This window comes from Cynocephalus volans, chromosome 4 (genome assembly GCF_027409185.1).
Source record: "Cynocephalus volans isolate mCynVol1 chromosome 4, mCynVol1.pri, whole genome shotgun sequence".
NCBI classification, from domain to species: domain Eukaryota; kingdom Metazoa; phylum Chordata; class Mammalia; order Dermoptera; family Cynocephalidae; genus Cynocephalus; species Cynocephalus volans.
In genome coordinates, this window is record NC_084463.1 from 147,949,360 (window position 1) to 147,975,936 (window position 26,577).

General features: G+C 38.0%; 2 pseudogenes; one reads left to right on the forward strand and one right to left on the reverse strand.

Annotated features, from left to right (window-relative positions):
* The first annotated feature begins 7,386 nt into the window (after nt 1–7,386).
* Nucleotides 7,387–9,705, forward strand: LOC134376484 (olfactory receptor 5W2-like; annotated as a pseudogene).
* An 11,024-nt stretch (nt 9,706–20,729) lies between these two features.
* Nucleotides 20,730–21,606, reverse strand: LOC134376485 (olfactory receptor 5I1-like; annotated as a pseudogene).
* Between the last annotated feature and the right edge of the window lie 4,971 nt (nt 21,607–26,577).

Consider the following 26,577-nt stretch of genomic DNA (forward strand, 5'->3'; position numbering starts at 1 on the left):
CTAGCCCCAGAAACCTAACACAGACCTCACTTATCTTGAAGAAGTAGTAGTAAGAAACAGGACCAATGGTCACACAACTAATTACCTTCTATTCTTTTGGCTGCTTTTGCATGATTTTCTGAGAGCTGTTAATATGAAAAACATACAGAAATGAATAACACAATATACTGAAGTCAAAACCTGGTTATAAAAGTCCACTTGAGGCTTTTTAACACACACAAAAAACCCTGAAGTTATTTAACTGTGGCTAATAACTAGAACTTTGAATTTGATCAAAACCTACTTGGTTGTCTGCCCTCATCTCCCCAGCCATATGAGAGTCAGAAAGGTTGAGAAAACACATAAAGGACAGATTCTCCTTATCTGGCTGAACCTGTAATATATTAAGAGTTGTCTGGGGTCATATTTTCTATCACATGGAATACGTAGCAGAGGAGGCTGGGCTGAAAGGAAAAAAGAATAAATACACACGACGAAGAGCAGAGAAGAATATAAATGAGAAAAAAAGACTCCTGATGGCCTCCATTTCTAGTTGCAGCCCCTTCCTAAAGTGTGCCTGCATTTCTGCTCTTGGAGCCCGACACACTTATATTCTTAAAATAATTCATCCTGCTTAATGCTTGGTAAACTATCATGGTCCACTAGTACCAACCTTAATTTCTTTTTAAAGAACCTATTTGTAAGAATTGATATTAATGACTATTACTCTTTCTTAAAGGTCTTCCAACAAACAAAAAATTTGCTTTTAGAATAAAATTCATTCCACTGTGCAATTACCATAATGGTACATTGGATCCTTTCATAAATCTAAGAATAATCCATGGGATTGTAATGATCTTGTTTTTTCTGTATCCTGAAACATTTTGCTATTTTATTATCCTAGGATTTATTTTATCATTATTTATCAACTATTCCCAACTATGCTGAAAAAGACTAAAATAATAAGAAAATGGAAGACTTACGGAATCACCTAGAAGAATCATGTAACAGTGAAATAACCAGTTTTCTGCTTGCATTGCCCTAAGTATGACATCATCTTTATGAAAGTAAACAGCAGTTTGGAGATATCTTTGGAGGTTTTTTTCTTTTTTTTTTTTTTTTTGGCTTTCATTGAACACAGTTGAAAATTCAGAATTTTTCGTTTTTCGACAAAGAAAAATATAAATGACAGAAGAAAACATTTCACAATCACTAGACAACTCTGAATATGAATGCAAAGAGACAGAAAGCAGCACTCTAGAGTCTAATGGTGAAACTGACTATAGAGGCAAAATCTCAAACAAGTCTTTAGATGGCAATATCAAAATGAAATTTTCTCAAATTCAAGAACTGATGAATGAACAATATATTTCTAAGAGCAAAAAGGAAATATGATTTTCACATTAGCCATTCAATAAGAAAGTATTTTATTCTGCAATACTTTATGACAAGGACCTGAACCATCCCATTTTGCTAAATGAATATGAGACAGTATTCTTTCATTAAGTATAACATTTGTACTCCAACATTTACTTGATTCAGTTCATTCATGGACAAATGCTGAAGGCCGGTGTGTATACAAAGATGACTAGGAGGAAACAGATGACACAGAAATGAAAATAATTCAATGGATTGATCATTCTAATTGGTATTTATAAATATAAGAATAAAAATACTTTGTAATTATGGAGCAAAGATGACAGCCATTGTTTGATCAACAAAATCATGAGTTCTCTCTCCCACAAATCAACCAATCTACAACTATAAAAATACTACAACAGCCAAACTGGGGCCACTGGAGCTCAGGGGAAGAGGAGGAGAGACCTATGGAGTTCATGAAGGGGGAAAAACCACATGAGAGAAAGAAAAAACTGCTTGGAGGATTTCGGGCCATGGCAGCCTTAAAGGCTGGAAACACTGAGCACATGGTGCAGGAGGAGTAGAAGCCACAGCTGTACCCTTCAGATGGAGTTGCTTGCAGTTGGCAGAGGAGAAGAGGGCCTTGGTGGCCCCCAGGACAGCAAGACCACTAATAGAGTTCCCGTAAACCCACACAGGAGCAAGGAGCCAGAACAGCTGAAAAAAGGGAGCTGTAAAGATGCCAGTAAGTCATCGCATGGGACCCATGCAGGACCCATCACCCATGAAGTGTGGGTGGGGGGGGATGGGCCCACCAGGAAAAAACTGGGACACAGCAAGGACAGCCAATCAGACCCCCAGTCAGCACAGGACCACTCAGAGGAGACTGGTCAGGAATGCAGAATTGCATGCGGTGCAGTTTGATGACAAGATTCAGGCCCAGATCAGAGTTTCTACACAATCCAGGTGCACTGGGTCTCTGGAGAGCCAGAAGTACCTATAAGGTCAACCATTAAAACCTGAGTTGCACAAAAAGCCTTCCCTAGGGAAACAGCAGCAAAGCAGCAATTTAGTGCAACAACACAGCTCAAGTACTGGTACCCACAGGAAGTTCACCTGTTTTAGAAGTAAGCAAAGGACAAAATATTAGTTCAGGCTCAGGAACACCACCAGTGCCTTGGGGCCATCAGGGGACCTGGGGCGTGGAGCCAGAGACCAGACCCCTGTCCACTACCAGGCACACCGCCAGTGCCAAGGAACATGCCAAAAACATCACCTCCATATGGGTGGCCCACCACAGCTACCAGGGTTGCCACGAAAGTGGCTAGATGCCATAACCACCACACAGATGGTCCGCCAGCCACTGGAATGCACTGATACAAGGATAGTCACCAGCAGAGACCAAAAAAAAGAAGAGGATGCCTCTCTCCACAAAGCCCATTCCAGAGTGACAGAAGAAGCATCTGCTCTATGATAATATTAGGGGACATGAACACACCTGTCAGCATTGGGCAGATCATCTAAGCAGCAAATCAACTGAGTAACCATTATCCTTTCAGAAGGAGAGAAGAAATCTAGGGTTATCAGTGGTGGGAGGGAGGAGGGAGGGGAGATAGGGAGAGACTGGACAAGAGGCATAAAGATTAAGTACAATTTGTAATAATATACATACTAGTAATATTGATTTGATCAACACAGAATCCCCAAAATATGTATAATCAATTATGATTAAATTTTTTTAAAAAACGAGCCATTAAAGATTTCAAAACTGTCAGTTTTAATGACACAAGTCAAGAATTAGAAGTAATGATCAAAACAAAACAAAAAATTTAAAAACGGGGGACAGCCCCATGGCTCACTCAGGAGAGTGCAGTGCTGGTAGTGCTGAGGCCATGGGTTTGGATCCAGTATAGGGATGGCCAGTGTGCTCACTGGGTGAGCATGGTGCAGACCACACCGTACCAAGGGTTGTGATTCCCTTACCAGTCAAAAAAAAAAAAGAATTAGAAGTAATGATAACCTAAAATCTACTAGGGGAGTAATTAAAATCTGGAACAAGTATTTACAAGATTGATAGAAACATTCTCATGTATGCTTAAGAGTTAACATGTGCCATCAATATGTTTCGATAAAAATTTAATTTTAAAAAACACAGAAAAAGAGTTAATAAGCAGTTAACTGAATTCAAAGAACACTGCCTATTTTGTGTGTATATGTTTTAAAACCAGAAAAATATGAAATAAAAATTTGGATTTGCTATATTAAAATTTCTAATAAAGTTTTTCACCATTACTTTATTCATACTTCTGTAAGTTTTTTGTAAAATGACTTAATATAAAAAGATTAAAATAGTCTATTGGACCAAGACAGTAAATGTGATGACTGTTTTTCTTTGTATACAGAAGGTTAAGTTAGCTTACACTGGTTACTGTTACTTGGAACTAAAGAATCCTAACTAATTCAGTCAGCTACACATATTAACATCTATAAGCAAATCTAATTTCCTTTGGAAAACCTCTGAAAAAACACTGCCCTCTGTCTATATGAAAACTTACTAAATAAAATATTCAGCCATATCTACACCTTATCCTCTTACAGCAGTAAGTCTTGAACAGATATACTGTACAGTCACATATGGGGTTAGGGTATGAAGTGAGCACACAAGGTGAGAATTATGTATAGTCAAAATTATCTTAGAAAATAAGCCCTTGGGAAGTCCAATTGTCTCTTTTCCTCTAGTATTTGAGTAGCTTATGGTACTTCGAATAAACACCAAATGAGAAATTTAGCTTGCATTTGGAGGTGTTTTATCAAAAACAAATATTTCTAAACACTAGAATCATACTTACTATAGTCCAATGATAACACTATGAGAGGCATTAAAAGGACTGAGATCAACAGAAGGACAGAAGACTTCTATGTCCCTTCTCAAGCTCAATACGGAGCAGACATTCATTGAGCAGGTTAACCTTATTTATTTTTTGATCAAAATGGACACTGGTGAATTAACCAAAGCTAATGCTACTACACACACCTCTGCCCTTTAATTTTTCTGGGTGGATCTGTGCCAATGAGTGCTTTCTCAGGATTTCTTTAGGAAATGTGGGAACAATTTCCTATCTTGGCTGTACAAAGAAACTGTTTGTCGCTGGAACACACCTACTTTACTTATTAGGTAATTACTAAGGTATTGGCTAAGATCTCTAAGTGCCACCAAACTGCCATCTTGTACTGAAGCGGAATACCACTGTTGTTCTTCTTGAGAGGTCCCTCTACTTTCAAATTCCACAATCCCACCTGGATAGTCTAGACCAGAGTTCAACAATGCTAGTCAGTAAATATTTTCTTATATTTAAATTCTATGTTCTCTTTTTATGGGCTTAGTTAAGAGGAAAACATGCTTACCACAGTCCTCTAAGAATATCTTTTGCTGAAACACTATTATTAAGTGTTCTCTCACTGTTCTTATCTCAAGGTTAATAGTTGAGTTTCTTTAGTCCTTTACAATAGAACCTACTTTTTTTTTTTTTTAACCAGTAAGAGGATCGCAAGGGGATCGCAACCCTCTGCACGATGTTGTCTGCACCATGCTCAGCCAGTGAGTGCACCAGCCATCCCTATATAGGATCTGAACCCGCAGCCTTGGCGCTCCCAGCGCCGCACTCACCCAAGTGAGCCAGGGGGCCGGCCCTGGAAACTACTTTTAAATCCTTTCATTTTCTTTATGGCTTTCCTTTGAACTTTTCTCATCCCTATTAAGTACAATGTGAACTAGTCATGACTAGACACTTGATCAATAATAAATAAAATGGTAAAATTAATTTGCTATACCTATATTCTTAACTACTTTGTATCCAAATATTATTGTTATTTTAATGTTTGGGAATTAAAAAGCTGTAAATTAAACAGAATTATAGTCTTCATATTATACTTAAATAAATGTACTACTGCAATTAAACACACTCTTAGAGCACAGTAAATCCTTGATAATGATAGATTTTTGTAACAGTCATTTCTACATTTGGCAGTTTTCCTACTTCCAGCATATAGAAATAGAGATGGGAATATTAAAGAACAGCAAACTGCAGTAACATGTAAATATATTCTTCATCTAAAGGCGGCTGATAAACGCTCACAAAAACAGAGATAAAGAAGAAGAGATAAAAAGTGGAAGGGAGTGCATTAAAAATGAAAGGACTGAAATAAAGTTTGAATAACTCTCAAAGCTTCCAAAAAGGAAAATCTGGGCTGGCCAGTTAGCTCAGTTGGTTAGAGCAAGGTGTTGATAACACCAAGGTCAAGGGTTCAGATCCTCTTACTGGCCAACCACAAAAAAAAAAAAAAATAATAATAATAAAAAAAATAAATAGAAAGAAAAGAAAAAAAGGAAAGACAAATCTAAGTTTAATCAGTCTTTAATTATACTTGCCTCTGATATTAAGACTGCATGAATGGCTTCAATTTCCGTTCTCATAAAATAAGGTAATTCTGTTACAAAAGAAATAGCATATACTGAATATCTGATCAACACATGAAGCATAAACAAGTATTTTAAGAAAAATATATTTCACTGGGTTTAAACAGAATAGTAGGCAGATATGAGAGCAAATTCAGACGTATACCACTTGATTTTCATCACAACTTTCCATTGCCGTTAATGTTGTTCATTATCATACAAGTCATTATTTTGCCTCTGTCCTATACCTTAGGATGTCTACCTTTACTCCCTTGAAGTGCTCATTAAGTTTTGAAAACTGACACTCTTTCTCTGTTGACTTACCCTGTAATTTTAGATGAAACTTATTCAACTGGGAGTTAAGGCCTTATTTCTAACTTCTGCTTCTAATATCAAATAATTAATGACCTGTAAATGAAAAATGAAAATACACTAAAAGAACGCCTATTTAAAGCAAAATAGATATAACTTACTAAAAATAATAATGAGCTCAGTCTGGTTTCATACATTTGCATTTAAAAGTAGAGTCAGAGCCCAGTAGTGCCAAAATAGCACCATTGATGCTGTCAGAAAATTATCATCCAGTTATTTTTTGCTAGGTATTAGTGTTTTTTCATTACTCACAGCACTCTAATATTATAAAAATAACTTCTCTGAACTGCAGTATAAGTCAAAAGAAAAATACAAGCAGCATGCAATAAATTATACTGACAAAACCCCCTTGTTTTAAAAATCACAGGTAGGGTTGCTTCTCTGGTTGTTTACACATTTTGTTTGAAACTCTGGCTGTCTAATTGCTACCCTGAAGCAAACAAAGTACAACCTAATCTGTTTGGAATGGTAATTTTTAAAAGCAGCTGGAACTGTACACAATGTGTCATCACAGTAAGTAAAAATATAACTGAATGGAAAAATAGCTTTGTCTCACTAACAAATAATACACGCAAGACAGAAAGGGCAAGAGTTACCAAATGTTTTAATTATCAGTTATTTCTATTGTTACAAAAATAGAAGAAAACAAAAAAAGTGACGACTTATCATACACAATTCTTATAACTGTGACAAAATGAAGGTGGTCAAAATTCAGATCTGCCCCCAAAATGAGGGCAGAATAAGTGGTGGGTGTGAATGAACCAAAGAAAACTAAAGTCTACTGCACCTCTGAGCAGTTTGACTCTGAGATCTCTAGAGTAGTCCAAAGGACAAGAACCAGACTCCTCCCGCAGACACCCGTGGTCATCCATCACAGAAAATCAACCGGGAAGAGTCAAAGGAGGAATGGTAATAAACAGGGACGGGGTGGGACTCATCTGCGACCTGTCCCTGTCTGCTGTGGGACGTTCCCAGGGTCCCCGGAAAGCCCTCCCTCCCCCAGCTCTTACCTTCCACTTCCTCTGCCGCCTCCCTCAGGATGTTCCTGGTCAGATTTGAAATCTGGACAGTGAGGGAAGCCAGGCCACCCCACACTCGACCCAGAGACTGGCCCAAGCCGGCGCCGAGGCCCCCGAGCCAGGACGACATCGCTGCGGGTTTAGAGAACGACCCTGTCAGCTCCGAAGAAAGCGTCCAGCGCCGTCGGACAACCCCGCCAAATGTCCTCGAACATCGGCCTTCACGAGATTAGCCCAGATCCAAACTCCTGGAATTCCACAGCACAACACGGGGTTCCCTGGCAACGCCAGCTTCCTTGGCAACGCTGGCTTCGCGGGGGGGGGGGGGGGGGGGTGGCTCCCCCCAAGGGCCGGGTTCTGCCTGGAAATGCTGAGGCCTGGCCCAGAACTTTACCAGGGGCCGGCCTCTAGTGACACCGTCACCCACGCGGGGCCTCTATTCACTCCCAGGACTTCCCACCATCTGGACTGGGTCGCTGCTTCCTCTGCTGTGTGACATTCCCCAGTCCTGTGGGCAATTCCTGCCAACTGGACGCCGGTGGCCAGGACACCCTGTGGAGCAGAGAGAGGCGCTGCGGTGGTGCATCATCCTTGTACACATGAGCTACATGAGTAGAAAAAAAAAATCCCATGATCAATACATCGGATCCTATGTAGGGATGGCTGGTGTGCTCACTGGCTGAGCACGGTGCAGGCGACACCAAGCCAAGGGTTACGATCCCGTTACCGGTCACACACACACACACACACACACACACACACACACACACACACACACACACACACACACACACACACACACACACTTAAATGGACATATAAATACAGGAATCAAGCCCATGTATCTCAGAAACGTTTATTTTCTTCCCATGTTGATTTTAATGAAAAAGTCAGTTTAAAAGCTGACAACAAGCTCATGTGTGTGCTACAGTCCGCGTTTCCACTTCTTTTCACCACTTCTCTTTGGTTTTCAGGAGATTTATCCTTTGGAACCAGGTGAGTCATACAAATGGGTTATGAATGCTGTGGAAACCAGTGAGGGTGAATGACAAAACAGTTTAATAAAATTTGTTTCATTTTTCAGTAAACACTAAAGATATTGTGCCAAAAACACTACCATAATAATTTTCATTTAACATATCCAATATCATTATCAGTGAAAAAATCAATTATGTTTCTTGAAAAATACAATAAATGTGATCCTATTTGTCAAAAATATAATATGGTTGATCTTGTGCCTTCTGGCCTTTTTTCTCTAACTTTGGCGCTTTTTTCAAACCGTTTTTGATATACTGCCTGAGACTGGGCGATCCAACCCAAGACAAGCCACATATCTCGGGAATTATATGTAAATTTAGAATCAAAGTTTGTCAACTTTATATTCCAGACAATTTTTGGTTTTTGCACATGAGAATGCTTATTAAAAAGTGACACTTGTCTGGAGTATTTTCTGAGAGTAAAGAAGACAATTTACAGAAACAAATCATGCTCTGTCTTACAAATAATACTTTTTGGATATCCATAAAAGTCAAATCCTAATCTATCCTTCTCTTGATTTTTGAAACAGTTTTGAACAAGATCAAAGAAGAATGGACAGGGGGAAATTGCTCCTCAGTAACGGGTTTTTTTCTCTTGGGAATTACTGATAACCCGAAAGTAAAAGTAACTCTGTTCTCTGTATTTCTAATTGTTTATCTCATTATTGTCCTGGCAAATTTTGGAATGATCATTTTAATTAGGATGGATTGGCAGCTTCACATGCCAATGTATTTTTTTCTCAGCCACCTCTCTTTCTGTGATCTCTGCTATTCCACGGCAATTGGGCACAAGATGCTGGTGGACCTAATGTCTGAAGACAAATCGATTCCCTTCATTGGCTGTGCTCTGCAATTTCTCATCTTCTGTATCTTTGCAGATGCTGAGTGTCTGCTGCTGGCAGTGATGGCCTTCAATCGGTACAAGGCCATTAGCAACCCTTTGCTGTATACAGTCAATATGTCCAACAGAGTGTGTTTCCTATTCTTGGCTGCAGTTTATCTGGTAGGAATGACAGATGCCTTAATACATACGACCTTGGCATTCCACTTACGTTTCTGTGGATCTAATGAGATTAATCATTTCTTCTGTGATGTTCCTCCTCTCCTATTGCTATCTTGCTTAGACACACAGGTCAATGAGCTGGTGATATTCATCATTTTGGGGTTCATTAAACTGAGTACCATTTCAGGAGTTCTTGTCTCCTATTTTTATATCATCTTTTCAGTCTTAAAGATCCACTCTGCTGAGGGAAGGTTCAAAGCATTCTCCACCTGCCCCTCCCACTTAACTGCAGTTGCAATTTTCCAGGGAACTATGTTCTTCACGTATTTCTGGCCAAGTTTATTCTACTCTCTAGATCAGGACAAAATGATCTCATTGTTTTACACCCTTGTGATTCCCATGAACCCTCTGATTTATAGCCTAAAGAACTAGGATGTGAAAGAAGCCCTGGCAAAGCTGAAAAATAAACTTTTTAAGTAAATAGGTATACACTGTAAATAAATATGCATTTATATACACACAGAAATGCATACTCATTGCTTTCTTCAAATCGTGTATTATAAAGTTGTCTCAAATACCTTAACTTAATATAACACACATTTTACTAATTCACAGCATGCTAAAATTTTGAAATTTCCTAAATAGGCTATACTTAATCATGTGCCTTCAACTTAAATAAAGTTCTCTCTATTTTTGTAAAACTTTCTTGTCTCTGTATTAGTGTGCTTAACTTTCATTTGTATGCTCTTTATTTCATGAACTAATTTAATTATTCTGAGAGTTATCAAGTCTTTAGGATGTGCCTTTTACACTGTTGTGTGCTTTTCATTTTATGGTAATTCATTAGTTTCTATGCTAATGAATCTCATAATGTAGTGAAACTGGAAACATTAAACTTACAAATAATTCCTAATAAACTGTAAAATGCAATTAAGCCAAAAGGCAGCATACTCAAATACAAGGAAGATGTCTAAATCTATATTACAGAGGAGAAAAGATTCTGTGAAATGGGGACATTTAGTTTCAGATCTAAACAATGAGTAATATACAATGGGGGGTGGAGAGAAGAAAGAGGTATAGATGGAGAAGCTGAGAAGTAGAAACTCAGGGGTGTGCTGGACAATGCTTTTCCAGAGAAGAGGAAGCTCGGGATGTAAAAATTAAAGCACAAAGGGAAAGGCCCCAGTAAAGTTCATCTTTGTTTTGAAATTCTCAGCTCAGTCACTTTCACTCTACTTTTCTTCCCTTCTTTCCCCTCCTCAGACCTGGTGAAATGCCCCTATTTTAGATTCATGATTAATATTCACCTAAAGGTATTATTCTATTACTCTACTTATTAAGCTATTGACTCCAAAACGAGACTGAGAGCATTCTTGTCTTAAGGATTGTGTATTTTATGCCTGTCATTCCAGCACTTGCCTAAGACACAAGGCTAAAACATAAATAATTAATAAAAATCAATATACACCATAAAATTTTTGAGTGTTTTTTTTAGATATCAAAGTATAATTAACTGATGGCCAGATGTGTGCCTTGAATATATATTTTATAGCTTCTGAGAAGGTAAATAAAACATTGTGAATGCTAAGATAATGTTGTAATCAATGTGCATGTCTACAAAGACATGCATAAAGATTACACAGGAAGTAAAGAACATTCATTTGGTTACTTTGTTTTTTAGGGTTTTTTGGGGGGGTGGGTATATATTTATTTATTTATTTTGGAGGCTGGCCAATATGGAGATCTGAACATTTGGCCTTGGCGCTATAACCCCATGCTCTTACCAACCAAGCTAAACTGCCAGCCCTGTCCTGGGTACTTTCTTGATGTTTTCCTACATCATATGCCTCTGGCCAAAGGAGAAGTGAATTGACAAAATGTGGATATGGCCAGATATTTGAAGGATTATACAAAACTCAATGACACTCAATAATTCATTACAATTATACAAACTAAAAGACATGTATTCTAGCTGCCACTTTAAAATGTCCTTGTGTGAAAACATTTCAGAATGAAAGTAAAGCACAAGAGACTCCTCTGCTTTTCAAGGTGGCATTTGTGGGACACTGTGACAGATTATAGGAGAGCACAGTGATGGGAAAAAACCCATGAGACATGCTTCTTTTAGAAAACAGGTTTTAAGAGTTTCCACCTGTACCATATGTTCTCAATTTACACATGTTCTTGTTAATCGTTCTTAAAAGCAACAGCATAGATGAAAGCGTTGTTTGAAAATTATTAAAGTTCAAACAAAGTGGAGGGTTGGTGGATTGCTGCAAATTCAGAAAACATAAACATCTTTTCTCCCTTCCATATGAAATATGACAGTTATGTCATAGAAATTGATGTGATCTATTGGCCCATTTAATAAAGAGGAGGAAATTGTAATCCCAACAACGATGCGATCTTAAGCTCAATAAAGGTATATCTACAAACGGGAGAAAACAAGTTGATTGATCGTAGGCCTCATCTCTCTGAATTAGTCTAGTTAAATGTTAAAAAATCACTTACCAAGACAATTGTTAAGAAGATTCATGATTTAAATAGAAATTTGATGCAGATAGCCTGGACTGAAGGCTATTATCAATTTGATAATTCACAGAAACAGGGAAAACATATATCAAAAGGCTTTGATCTATTGCAGTCTGTCCACTGGGATCCCCATCATTCTCCTCCACTCTGTGTCTCTCTACATCATACCCTTCTCATACAGCTCCAGGGACTGATGAAAAATAGTACTGCTTAAATATGACATCACTCTAGACTGTGTGTATTGGGTTAGCACTCTAGGCAGCTTCTTTAGCCCTTACCTTCAGCCTTAGAACTAAAGTGTCTAAATATGATCATGACATAATGATGGTAGATTTGAATAAAAATATAACACAGTGAACAGACAGATACATACTGGTGATAGGTTATATAACTACATTTGTTAGGATAAATCTATGGTAGTTCTCAATGACCCAGAAAGTAGGAGGTTTTCTGTGAAAAAACAGTTAGCAACTTTCATCTTCCCTGAACCCTTCTTTCTAGAAACATACTGTGAACTAGTCACCCAAAGCGATTCTAAATCACTGTGGAATTTAACAAGTCACTTTTCCTCACTACATATCAGTCTCCTCATCTGTAAAAAATGGATTTACACTAGATTATCTAAAAAGTTGTTACTAGTTGACACATTAGGTATCTAAAAATTTATGACTCTAGCGTCAGATAAACCTATCCCCATTATTGGAGATATTTACAATAAAAACAAAAAAGATAACAGCAAAAGTGATGCATGTTACAGCTTTATGCAAGAGAACTGCAGTGCATGTCCAGACTGATTCCACCTGAAATGGCAATGACAGTGAAACCAGCTAGAGCATGTGCACTGTGAAAGACCAGATACTCTAAGCACAGCCCCTTTAACTGGCCTGTCATTCTGCATGCAGACTTTACCATACATGTCACAGAAGTGGCTATACAACTATTAGTATCCAGGTAAATAAAAATTAATACCTCAGTGCAGTACTGTGACTCAACTACGAATGACTCTAGTGAAAATGATTAATATTAATTTCAAGTGTTATGTGATTGTGGAACAATGACAGCTCTTATATATTGGCAGTAGAATTTGGATTTGGCACTCAACTTTGGAAAACTGTTTAGCTTTATCTACTATAGATGGACACACACACATACACACACACGTGTGTATAATATATAATTTATGACCTCCAAATATTCATTCATTCTTTTGTACCCAATAGAACTGCATGAATACGTATACTTAAAGCTTGTACAGTGCATTATTTGGAGTTTAATAAATCACATATGGTATGTTTGTCTATTAGGATGCCACACACCAATGAAAATAAATGAACTACTACCACAAGAAACAGTATGAAGTAATCTCACTAAAAGGAGTAAAAGAATCTAAACACAAAAGAATACAAACTGAATGGATTGATGTCTATAAGGTTTTTAAAATCATGCAAAACTAACCTATTATATTGGTGGTCAATTTATGTTAGGCCTCACATACAGTCTCTAAGATGCTATTTATGCTATTTATGTTCTGCATAATGGTGTGAATCCTGGCTGCAGGAGTGTTTTCATTTCTAAAAATTCACTTGCTGATATATGTATATGTGCGTGTGTGTATTTTAAAAGATTCTCAAAAGTAAAAATCTATTATCTGATTGCAGGTGACTTCAGAACCTCATTATTACTTTGAAAGTATCCATCAGTTTCTTGTACACAATAAATTTTCAATCTATGCTTGTGCAATTAATAAAGCTCACAACTCTCATAGAACATTTTATTAAATAATCATCTTTTATGTTACAAAAAATCTGCTTCCTTGCTTATAGAGCAGAGATGTCAGCAATCCCCAGGCACTGTTTTGTTTTTGGTTTGTTTTGTTTTCCACAACAGAGAGTTTAGTGAACCTGGTTTCTTTGTTACCAATATCATACACTGAATTATTTGATAATAGTCCATGACTCAGGGCCAGGCAACTATTTTCTGAAGAAAAAGGCTTTATAGGCAGACATTTTTCTATGTAATATTATGTTTACAAGTACCAGTGACACTAGGAAAGCCATTTTTTTCTTTTTTGTGACCGGTAAGGGGATCGCAACCCTTGGCTTGGTGTCGCCCTCACCGCGCTCAGCCAGTGAGCACACCGGCCATCCCTATATAGGATCCGAACCCGTGGCAGGAGCGCTGCTGCGCTCCCAGCACCGCATTCTCCCGAGTGAGCCACGGGGCCAGCCCAGAAAGCCATTTAGATGCAGATGTTTTCATTTTTGTTTTATACTTACTTGGTTGTCCCTGACATCTTAAATTCTACCTTATGTCATTTTCTCACATGATTAAAAAAAGTGATTCTTTATTAAAACACAAATCCCTTTGGAGGTCATTTAAATTGTCCAGTTTTCAGCAATATATGGCTAACCACGTTCTGTTAATAATGGTGAGTGGAAATTAGACTACATAGTCTGTAGGGGCAGCAGTGTTTACAAAATTAAAATTCGGATCCTACCTCAACACAATGTAACCTGAGGAAATTTGGCATTCCGTGGAGACAGGAAAGTACCTGAGGGACAAAAATGAGTTTGAAAAGGAATCAGAAAGTGCCCAAGGATGACTCCACCTCTTCAAAACACGCACCAGAGAAGTAGATAGTAAATTTTGCTCTTGGGAAAAATATTGCTTTCTTAGTTCACCTGGTGGAAAATTAGTGGCAACTACTTAAGTGATTTGAGATTTATCTCAACAATATCTGTAACAGGAGTACAATTTGTATTTTTGTATTGAGATCATCCCTCCCCCCCCACACAATGAAATATTAAAAAGCCTTAAAAATTGTCACTGAGGGGCTGACCCCCTGGCTCACTCGGGACATTGTGGTGCTGGGAGAGCAGTGGCACTCCCGCCGGGGGTTCGGATCCTACATAGGGATGGCTGGTGCGCTCACTGGCTGAGCGCAATGTGGGCAACACCAAGCCAAGGGTTGTGATCCCGTTACCGGTTTTAAAAAAAAAATGTCACTGAGAATCACTTTTCCAAAAAAAAGAAAATATATTAATTTCATTGGATTTCACTTACAGGTATTCTAGCTTTCTAGAGAGCAAGGGGGAAACTTCTTAACTATAAACAAGACAAACAAACAAAAATAACAACAAATCTACAACTCTGTTTACTCCAGGTGGGGTTTCAGAAGAAACATTAGACCACCTGTGGTATTGGAGTACATAAACTGGTACATGTCTTGCACATCTTACTGCTTTTTTGTTTGCACAAATTTTGCATATATAATATATGTGGCAAGAAAATTGACCACATTTAGACTCAAGATGTACAGATAATATACATAATTATTGTATATTTTCTTGAAATATTGATCGACAATAACCATTTAAGGACTACATAGGAACCTGTGTTTGTAATTGCATTGTAATGGGTCACACATTATAAAATATTTCTCAGAAGATGACCAAAGGCTGTCAGGTTGCACAACTTCAACAGGCACTATTTTTTTTTCTGCTTATTTCCTGGATTTGCTTAATGCAATGGTTCCTCAGATCACTTTCTATTAAGAGGAATACCAGTAATGTTCTAGTGCCAGGTTGATATAAATCAAGTAAACTATCTCCCAATGTGGCAAACCTCCTTATTTTCTCCCTTCTGCCCTCAATTAGTGTTTGGATCCTGCCTTGGATTAGGATAAGTGAAACTTGAATCACCTCTGAGGAGTCATTTATGGGTCACTAATTTTGTGAATTTACAAAATTCAAAAAACACACTATATCATTCTATGACAGTATTGAAGAGAATTTACTTTTAAAAGTAATCTGCTTTGCTGCACATTATTCAAGAATCTATTGTGAGTAATCTCTATGGATTCAATGAAACTTAATATCGATGAAACTAAAAGTTATTCGTCTCCTTTGGCTTTCAGATTATAATGAGGTTATTAGAGAAAACTCAGGACATGTGTGATAAAATATGAAATAAATGATAACATGTCATGATGATTAGATAATATAAAACACACTTGACTCTGGTAAGAAGGCCAAAATTTCCTTTATACAGGATGAAGTCTCCTTGTCCTTAAAGGTCATTTGTTAAAATTTATTTTAAGAAAACACCAGAACATGATAAATTATGTATGTTTCATTCTACTCATATCAGACTTCTTATATGCAGAATGGCATATAAACCAAATGGCCATTAGAAGAGGATAGATTAAATAAAGTAATGTACAAGAATAGAAAAGAATGCATTGCTTCTAATCATAACATTCCTTTATACATAAAGACTGTTTATTCTAACACCATTTTTGTTTACAAGTTAGAAATCTGATAGTATAATCAACAAAATCTGCCTAAGCAGTGCCATTATTGTTCCTTTTTGATTTCCTTACAAACATCTTTGGTTTGTGTGTGTGTGTGTGTTTGGAAAAGTGTCTGTGTAAGTGCATCTGTGTAAGTGTGTCAGCATGGATGGGTGTATATTTATTTTGTACATTATGCAATTATACAAAATGCCTCTGGAGGGACTGGTGAACTGGAAATAATGAATGCTGACTGATTAGAGACATTTTACTGTTTTTAATTAAGAATAATATTAAGCATTAAGGTAGAAAGGAATAAAATGAAAATTGAAATATCTGATGGTAAACCTTTCTCTTATTCCTGAGAGACTGAGGGTTCAGCACCCAGGGACCAGACACAGAAGTGGTTATACAATCTAGGTCTGTCAGGAGACAATGTTGAATATTTGTGCGGATAGAGCTGCATCCAACAATGAAGTCAATAGTTCTGAGACAGTTATGAAGATTTTTTATTGATTTTCTGATTTATTTTGCATATTTCTTTAATTCTTTTATCTTTATTCTTTAAATAAAATCATGTTATAAAACCAAAGGAGACTATGAAACTTAATGCAAAATTTATTGTAATCACTTAAATCTATTTATTTATTTTAGATATGTATATGCGTGTGTGTGTATATATATATATGTACATATATGCACAGATAGAAAATACAATAAAATTCTAGCATGGCTTATGGAGGTGGTCAGACATTATTTACTGTTCATAATCTCTTACCTGTACTTTTATATATTTTTCTAAATGTTCTCATAAAGGACATCATTATTTTTAAAGATATATTTAAAGGGACAGGTATGTAAGGAGGTTTAGGCCATGGTTTTGGAGATTTGCACATTGATCACTATGTCATTATTCAGATAAAATCCCTTTTCAGTATTCATGTATGTGCAACTCCCCTTATACCTCCACAGAATGCAGAGGGGCATGGATGATATTACATAGGACATGATGGGCTTGAGTAAAATATAACAGTGGAGGCTTGAATTTAATTAGCCTCCCAAGGACCACTTTTAACCAAAGCCAGCAGACTTCAGAGTCATACAAGAAAATAAGGATAAAATAAAACAACAACAACAACAAATACTACTCTGGGGAACTGGGATGGGAAAACACCATTCAGAAACTAAACTCTCTGAGGTTACCAAACTGTGGACATATAAATATTTTTATCATGCGTCTTACACATCCGATCTGTTGGTGAATGGATCATGTGTATTTTAGTTTAATAGGGCAGAAAGACTCATACAGTAAACCGTAGCCCCTTTCTTGCCTGTCACCTGTGCTACCAGCATCCCTACAATTAGGTTCAAAATCCTCCTCCTAGTCTCCGCTGAGCAACAGCAGCTTTCTGAGGAGAGCATGGTTAGCCCTGGCATTTCCCTGCCCATCCACTCGAGCTTACTGCTCGTAACGACCCTTCCACCCACTTCTCCAGCAATCACCACCCTCCCTAATCTTCCTCCTCTGTCCTGAACCACAGACTACTCCATCCCAGTGAAAATGGGATGCAGCCTTGTTTATTGAAGCTGGATAGGACCTGAGAAGTTAAAGTGGGCAGTAGGGGAATGTAATATCCAGGACCAGGCCATAGCTCTGCCTGCTCCACAATTTTGGACGTTGAGGGAAAGATATTGAGACATATTCATTACCTGCACTTCTCACTTAATTATGACCCTCTATTACAGAAAATAGCAGCATTTCTATGACTCTGAAGACAATAATCATCATACAATGTAGGTTATTTGGACAAATTAATTGTATGAACTATTACTTTGAACTCAGAGGACACCAGTTTCTTAATCTATAAAACAGTAGGAGCAACAATCATCACAAGTGCTACGTAGGTTTGCATGGAAATATCATGTCTTAATTTGGATGAAAGTGTGCTATAACCCCTGTGCAGTGAAATGTAAGAGATATTATCATTTTATTGATTTACATTAAATTGGATGTATTTTTTCTAGACTCAGTGTACATTCGTAGCTATAAAAGCTAAAAAACTCATGTTATATAAAATTGGATTCACCACCCATTTTTCATATACATGTGTAAGGAAAAAAAATCCTTAATTATTTTTTTTCTCATGTTTTTCTTTAAAGGCACTGATTCAATAGTCTTTACATATTACCAGCAATCCATTATTTGTTTGTGCTTGCTTTGTTTTCATTTTTGGAAAATGATAAAAAGATAAGAGAAAGTTTAAGAAAAGAGCTTGTACTTTGAAGTGAGACAGGCATGGGTTCAAATCTGTATACTGTGATTGACTTGTTACCTCTGAGATCTTAGTCACCTTAATTAACAGTGTCATTCTCTGTTTACTTATCTCTTTACCACAGTTTAATATATACATTTTAAGATCATATCTACATATCTATATCTATAGCATATGTGTGTGTGTGTTCATATGTATATATGTATATGTGTGTGTATATATGTGGATATGTATCTACATATCTATAGTAGTTGTTTGTATGTGTGTGTATATGTATGTGTGTATGCATATATGTATATGTGTCTGTGTATATATGTAGGCATGTATTATATACCTATATCAATAGTATATGTGTGTATGTATGCATGTATGTGTGTATGTATATATGTATGTGTGTGTATATATGTAGATATCTATATCTATAGTATATGTGTGTACATATGTATGTATGTACGTATGTATATATGTATATGTGTGTGTGTATAAATATATGCCTGAGATTGGTTGAGAAAGTTTCTAAAGTCATAGTGAGCCAACTATCAGGGACTAAATCCCTGGTAATGACAGAGAAAATGGCATGATTTATTGACTCATGTCATGTAACAGAATCTCCATGCCCCATCATCTATCTATTTAGACTCTGCTCTCCTAGTAGGTTGGACTCCAGTTGCAGATCCTAGTCTCAGGCCATATTTGTAGGTCTCTGTGCAGCCATCTTAGGACTTATTTTTCCCAGCCCTGTCTTCACTCCTGGTTAGAGGTGCATAGACGTTTTTTCCTGGACTACCCTGCTAGCCACTCCATTTCCATGTTCAGGCCAGATACCTGAAACTATACCATTAATCTGAATCCAAGACCCTACATTCCCAAGAAGTGAATGTAGATAATTAATCCCAGAACACTTCATTTTATGTGATTTTTCATGGCCCTATCCCAAGAGCATCAGCTGAAATAGCACACTTAGCTACAAAGGAATCAATATATACCTATTTTAATGAACCCATACTCTTCAAAGGATATTTCCTATTCAGTGTAAGAGCTTAGTTCTCCTCAACTGCACGATGCCATTCCAGTCTTCACTACTGAAAACCCACATGAGCCAGAGCCCTACCTCACCACTGATGTCTGTAGACAAATCCCTTCTTTTTAAAACATATCTCACTGCAGGGAAAAAGACTGTAGTCTAGTATTACAACCTAGCATACATTTTTTTTATTATCAGAAGGCTTTTTCTCTAGCTTATCCTTGCTCCCACCACACAACCTCATCTTTGGGTGTAACACTTTTTTTTACACTTTCCAGCCACACTTTTTCTATGGATCATGCTCCGTACACAACTAACTTATCATCCCACCATTGATAGATTCCACTTTCCATACCTGGCTCCAGAGCATAGCTTCTCTCAGAAATGTTAACCATTTCCTTGCCAATCAAGATATTTCAGACTCAATGTATTTTTGGTAAGATATTTTGTGAGCCAGATTTTAATTTAGAGAATATTTACAAATTTGGTGGGGAAAAACTATTATACTTGACAATATCTTGTAATAGTCACTTTTGTATAGAGTACCACTCTGGACAATAAATCAAAAATACTACAACAGAAATAAATAGTTTCTGCATCTTAGAGGTATATGGTCTAAACTAAGAACAATCAATAGAAAACTTACTTATACTTATTTCGTAAAAATTTGCTCAGCATATACACTGGGGAAACTACTATGATAAAGAGCCAAGAGATCAAAGAATGTATAAGAATCAATGAATAATTCTGGTAGGGGAACAGAACAAAGGCACAGATAACTACAAAGGAAGATAGAAAATGATGTGAATCCAAAAAGATGCATATATAAGATTCTAATGAGATTTAGAATATAAGTTATCATCTGAAATAGAAGGGTGAGTCAGAAAAAAATGTGTACGGGTTAATATTTGAGAAATGCTTTTTAGCTTTAGTGGCATTTGAACAGCTAAACAAATCTGCACATATTTATGTGGAGATCAAAATTAATTAATAATGTGTCTCAAGTGGATCCCTTTGATTTTCTTTCACAAAAATGGGATTAATGTATGTCAATGGCTTATCCATTACCAAGAGTAATAGTGATAGAAGTTTAGGAAAGAGAAACAGAGTAATAATATGAAATATAGGAGATTAAGTGAAGGGTAAAACTGCCCTGAAATAAATATTAAGAATTTCAACTTTAAGATAAGAAAGAGATAGACATGAAGTGAGGGTTGTGAGCAAGCCCACCTCCAGTGTTAGGTTCTGGTCCTTTTCTGTGGCTGAAGCCTCATTACTCACAGATTTGGGAAACATTCATATTAAATTGATTTCTCCAGTAGTTAAAACCAACAGTCAAGAACAGACCCTGTTAAAGGGTTGTCATGCTCAATTTCATACTAACCTAAGCAAGCAATTTTCTGCTAATAATTTTTCTAAAGGCATTTTTGACATCTTTGTTCCTTAGGCTGTAAATTAGGGGGTTCAACATAGGTATAATCAATGTACAGAACACAGAGGTCACTTTATCAATGTCCAGTGAGTGATCTGTGCTGGGGCGCAAATAAATGAAGATAAGGGCACCATGGTAAGTAGTGACCACAATGAGGTGGGAAGCACAAGTGGGAAACCCTTTTTTTCTTCCCTCTGCAGAACCAGTTTTCAGAATAGCTGCTACAATGCACATATAAGAGAGAAGAACTGCTAGAAGACAGATAGCTTCCACCAAACTAGCAAAGACCACCAGAATAATGTCATGCATGTAAGTGTCAGTGCAGGACAGAGAGAAGAGTGGGGAGATATCACAAAAGAAATGGTTAATTTCTTTCGAGCAGAAAGACAGCTGGAAAGTGTTAGTGGTATGAATAATTGAGCTTAGTGTGCCACCCAAATATGCTCCAATTGCAAGCTGGCAGCAAACTCTCTTGGACATAATAACTGTATAAAGCAGTGGATTACAGATTGCTGCCTACCTGTCATATGCCATCGCAGCCAAGAGGAAAGATTCTGTGTCAACCAAAGAGCAGAAAAAATATAACTGTGCAGCACAGCCATTGTAGGAAATGGCCTTCTCATCAGAAACCAAATTTACAAGTAATTTGGGGGCAATGACAGAAGAGTAGCATGCATCTATGAAGGACAGCATGCAGGGGAAAAAGTACATAGGAGTGTGCAAGTGGGAACTGACTGTGATTAGTAAAATCATCCCAAGGTTCCCCATCAGGGTAGATAGAAAGAAACACAGCGAAAAGAAGACTCTGCTTCTGAGTCTCTAGAGTCATGACAGATCATTAATGGAAATGTTAATAATAACCTGGACAATGACACACACGCACGCATCCCACTGTCACCTTCTTCTACCACCTAACTGACCCCACTGTTCTCTGCCTTGCTTTGGCTGTTCCCAAGCACATCCTATCTCTGCATTTATCTCCTATGCCATCCAGTACTGCTGAATTGGAAAACAGTTTCATCTTCCAAGAAATCCACTTCTTAGAAAATTAGGCCCCAACACTTAAAGAAATAGGGATCAGGAAGGTCTGGGGTCTTAGGACATGCTTAAAATGGTGACGTTACTCAGAGAGTTGCCACACCTCTGTTTTTCTAAGTGAAATTACCCACCAAAGGGACTCCTGAAAGTTAATCCCAGTAGCTTCATCTGGAGCAGAGCAACTGCCCACATTATTTATGAAGTTAGCACTGTTATAGGGGTTGGCAGTGACCATCGGCTTAGGCCTTCGTACCCAAGCTGGCTGCAGAAGGGAGAGAAAAAAACCTCAGGAAAGTGATTAGGAGCCCCTGTATAGGAGCTGGGATTCAGAGTTTCAGATGCAGTTGGAGATTCCAAAGTGTGTGGTCGGGAGAGTGCCCCTCCTCCCAGGCCACTTAATTTCTCTTAGTTCTGGAAGGGGATTTGGTGGAACTGATTTGGTAGAAGGGTTAATGCATTGTTATGGCTGCCAGTTGGCCAATTGAATTGCTAGTAATTCGGGTAAGGGAAGCATTTATTTTGACACACTGAATGTGAGTCCACCAAGAGTTGGTATCTTGGTTGCAGCAGTGTGTGTGTGTGTGTGTGTGTGTGTGTGTGTGTGTGTGTGTGTGTGCGTGCGCGCGCGTGCGCGCACGCGTGTGCATGCGTGCCTTAGATATGCTCTTGCTTTTACTCCTTTCAGCTTCTGCTGTTATCCAAGGAGTTGTCATTACTATTCTTTGTCTACTCAGCAGCCCCTACCCCCTGCCACCGTAGAAAGCACAAGTAATTTTTCTACTATGCCATGTTACTGGAGAACTGTGTTCATATACGCTCTTCTCTCTTATAGACCAGGCATCTCCTAAGAAGGATGCACCCGAGATAATCCACTAGGTCAGGGGGCAGTAAACTACAGCCCATGGTCAAGTTCCACCCATCACTTGTTTTTATAAATAAAATTTTATCGAAACACAACCACACCCATTTGTTTAGGAATTGCCTAGTGCTGCTTCACCCTGCAAGGGCAGAGTTGAATTGCTGTGACATCTGTTCCACAAAGCCAAGAGTGTTTACTGTGGTCTTTGAACAGAAAGAAATTACTGACTTCTGAGGGTTGTGAGATTTAGCAAATAAAAATACAGGATACCCATATAAGCTTGAATTTTAGGTGAATGATAAATACATCTTTTAGCAAAAGTTTGTCCCAAATTTAACTGAGTAGCATGCATTTTTTTTTTCTTTTTTTAAATCTGGCAACCCTATGACCACTGCACTAGGATATGGGAAGGAAATATAGCAGCTTCTGCTCACTTTTTTCTTTTATCTTAGTCCATTTCATTCCTATTTCTTTGGATGTTTTGTAATATTACTTGTGGCATATACCTCACTTGTAGTTAAATAAGTATACAGATATTGGTGGGGTATGCTCAAATTTTATTACTGATTAATTTTATTTATTGATAGTGGCATGTAATCACAGCAGATTGGAGGCCATTAGGAAAGCAGGAAAACCTGGGCCCTGGTGACTAGGCAGGGTTTTAGGGGTGCCCTCTGGTGAAGTGTGGCCAGAGGACAGAGCTCACATTGCAGCTCTGGCTTATTTTAGTTGTCTAAATGCTCTGGTTTCTGTGTCTTCCTGTGCAGGTGGAGCTAAGACTCAGTTCCCGTGCAGGGTTATAGTGAGAACCCAGTGGAAATGTATATCTGCAGTGCTGCCCAGAGCCTCTGGTGTATAGAAGGGGCACTATCAATGTTCTCTTTCTTTCTCCTCACATGAAAATAAGTCTTCTAGGAAAAGTGAAGGACAACAGTCCGCAGAACACACGAGTGAACTTCCATCAGATGGGCCTTATCTGCGTAGCATTTCACTGGCTACCGTGGTGACTCATGGGGGTTAAACTGTTTATGTCTGTGGAGTCAGAGCATTTTGCCATGTGGTTTTGGTTCACATGGGGTTTGGTGACCCAATTTTGTTTTCACTTTGGTTTCTCATGTGAGTTTCCATCCATCATCTCTTTTGTAACTAGCATTCTTGTGAAACTTTGTGGGGATTCATTTGAAATTATGCAGTGAACAGCCACCACCATGACTATCATAGTAAGAGCCAAGAGCGTTCCAAGAGTGGTGGCCAGCCAAGGAAATGGCTACCTCCTGGGCCTTCCAGCCCTCAGAGGAAACGCCCACCCTTCTTCTTGGAGGAGACACTTTAGTATCTTTTTCTTTCTTTCTTTCTTTTTTTTTAAAAAAATAAGAATATTTTATTTTATTTTTTATTTTTATTATTTTTTTTTTCCTTTTTAAAATTTTATTTTGTCAATATACAGTGTGGTTGATTATTGTGACCCATTACCGAAACCTCCCTTCCTCATCCCTCTTCTCCCTCCCGTCCAAAAATGTCCTTTCTGTTTGCTTGTCGTATCAACTTAAAGGAACTATAGTTGTTATGTCTTCTTTCTTCCCCCACCTCCCCCCCAGTTTTTTTTTTTTTTTGTGTGTGTGTGTGTGTGTGTGTGTGTGAATTTATTTATTTATTTTTAGCTCCCACCAATAAGTGAGAACATGTCGTATTTCTCTTTCTGTGTCTGACTTGTTTCACTTAATATAATTCTCTCAAGGTCCATCCATGTTGTTGCAAATGGCAGTATTTCATTCGTTTTTATAGCTGAGTAGTATTCCATTGTGTAGATGTACCACATTTTCCGTATCCACTCATCCGATGATGGACACTTGGGCTGGTTCCAGCTCTTGGCTATTGTAAAGAGTGCTGCGATGAACATTGGGGAACAGGTATACCTTCGACTTGATGATTTCCATTCCTCTGGGTATGTGCCCAGCAGTGGGATAGCTGGGTCATATGGTAGATCTATCTGCAATTGTTTGAGGAACCTCCATACCATTTTCCATAGAGGCTGCACCATTTTGCAGTCCCACCAACAACGTATGAGAGTTCCTTTTTCTCCGCAACCTCGCCAGCATTTATCGTTCAGAGTCTTTTGGATTTTAGCCATCCTAACTGGGGTTAGATGGTATCTCAGTGTGGTTTTGATTTGCATTTCCTGGATGCTGAGTGATGTTGAGCATTTTTTCATATGTCTGTTGGCCATTTATATATCTTCCTTAGAGAAATGCCTACTTAGCTCTTTTGCCCATTTTTTAATTGGGTTGCTTGTTTTATTCTTGTAGAGTTGTTTGAGTTCCTTGTATATTCTGGATATTAATCCTTTGTCAGATGTATATTTTGCAAATATTTTCTCCCACTCTGTTGGTTGTCTTTTAACTCTGTTAATTGTTTCTTTTGCTGTGCAAATGCTCTTTAGTTTGATAAAATCTCATTTGTTTATTTTTCCTTTGGTTGCCCGTGCTTTGGAGGTCATATTCATGAAGTCTGTGTCCAGTCCTATTTCCGGAAGTGTTTCTCCTATGTTTTCTTTTAGAAGTTTTATTGTTTCAGATGTATATTTAATTCTTTAATCCATTTTGAGTTGACCTTAGTGTATGTTGAAAGGTATGGGTCTAATTTCATTCTCCTACATATGGATATCCAGTTCTCCCAGCACTATTTGCTAAAAAGGAAGTCTCTTCCCCAGTGTATAGGCTTGGTGCCTTTGTCAAAGATCAGATGGCTATAGGTGTGTGGGTTGATTTCTGGATTCTCTATTCTATTCCATTGATCAGTGTGTCTGTTTTTATGCCAGTACCATACTGTTTTGTTTATTATAGCTTTGTGGTATAGTTTAAAGTCAGGTAGTGTTATGCCTCCAGCTTTATTTTTTTTGCTCACCGTTGCTTTGGCTATGTGTGGTCTTTTGTTAGTCCATATAGATGTCTGGATAGTTCTTTCCATTTCTGAGAAAAATGTCATTGGAATTTTGTATTTGAGTGTCTTTTTATTTGTGCTGCAGCCATCTGAAAGGCTTCCTCTCTCAACAACAGAAGTCACTCCCTGATTCTTATCACTTTGCAGGGCAAGGCAAAGGCTGCCAAAAGAGAGCCACTCTTCCTGCACAGGACAGCAAACACAGTCCTGTCTCTCTGATGTGAGGTGACAGGAATGAGATGAGAACAAGCGCGAGGGCCCTATTTGCCCCGGGGAGGCCAGCAGTCTGTGTTCCATCATCATAGAAAGGAGATAGTGTTTTCTGCCATTTATTTCTTCATTCATTCATTCATTCATTCATTCATTCACCAAGAAGATTGTTCTGGGAATCTACTCTACACCGTGCCCTGTGCTACACACAGGGGATATGGATATGATAAAGCTTCAGTAACTACTCTCAGGAAGCATCATTGAGAGGAGTGATGAGAAAAGTCAGCGGTGTCTATAATGCAGGGTGAGGATCACGGGGACACATGGTAGCAGCACGTGCTAGCAGAGCAATGGAGAGGGGCATATCACACAGCTTAGAAGTTCCATGAAGGTAGTGCTTGACCAGAGTTTTGAGGGCTGAGCAGGAGATTGCTAGAAGAAGACAGGGTTTGGGAAAAGCTGCATCTGGAGTAAGCAAAAGGAACAAGACTTAGAAAACGCATAGGCTCAAAACTGCAAGGTGTGTCTGAAAAGCTGCATGTGAGTTTTGCTTTTTATTTATTTGTTTATTGTGAGCAGCTACTTGAGCATTGTGTGCAGAAGAGGCAAGAAGGGCCAGATTAGGAAGGGCCTGCAAGCTACATTGCATTTCGATCACCTAAAAATAATGTGGCAAACATTTATTAGCAAGGAGATTAAAAGTAAAACTGGCTTTGGCCTGAAAGCCCTCTTGGTGGCTTGATTGAAGTCATC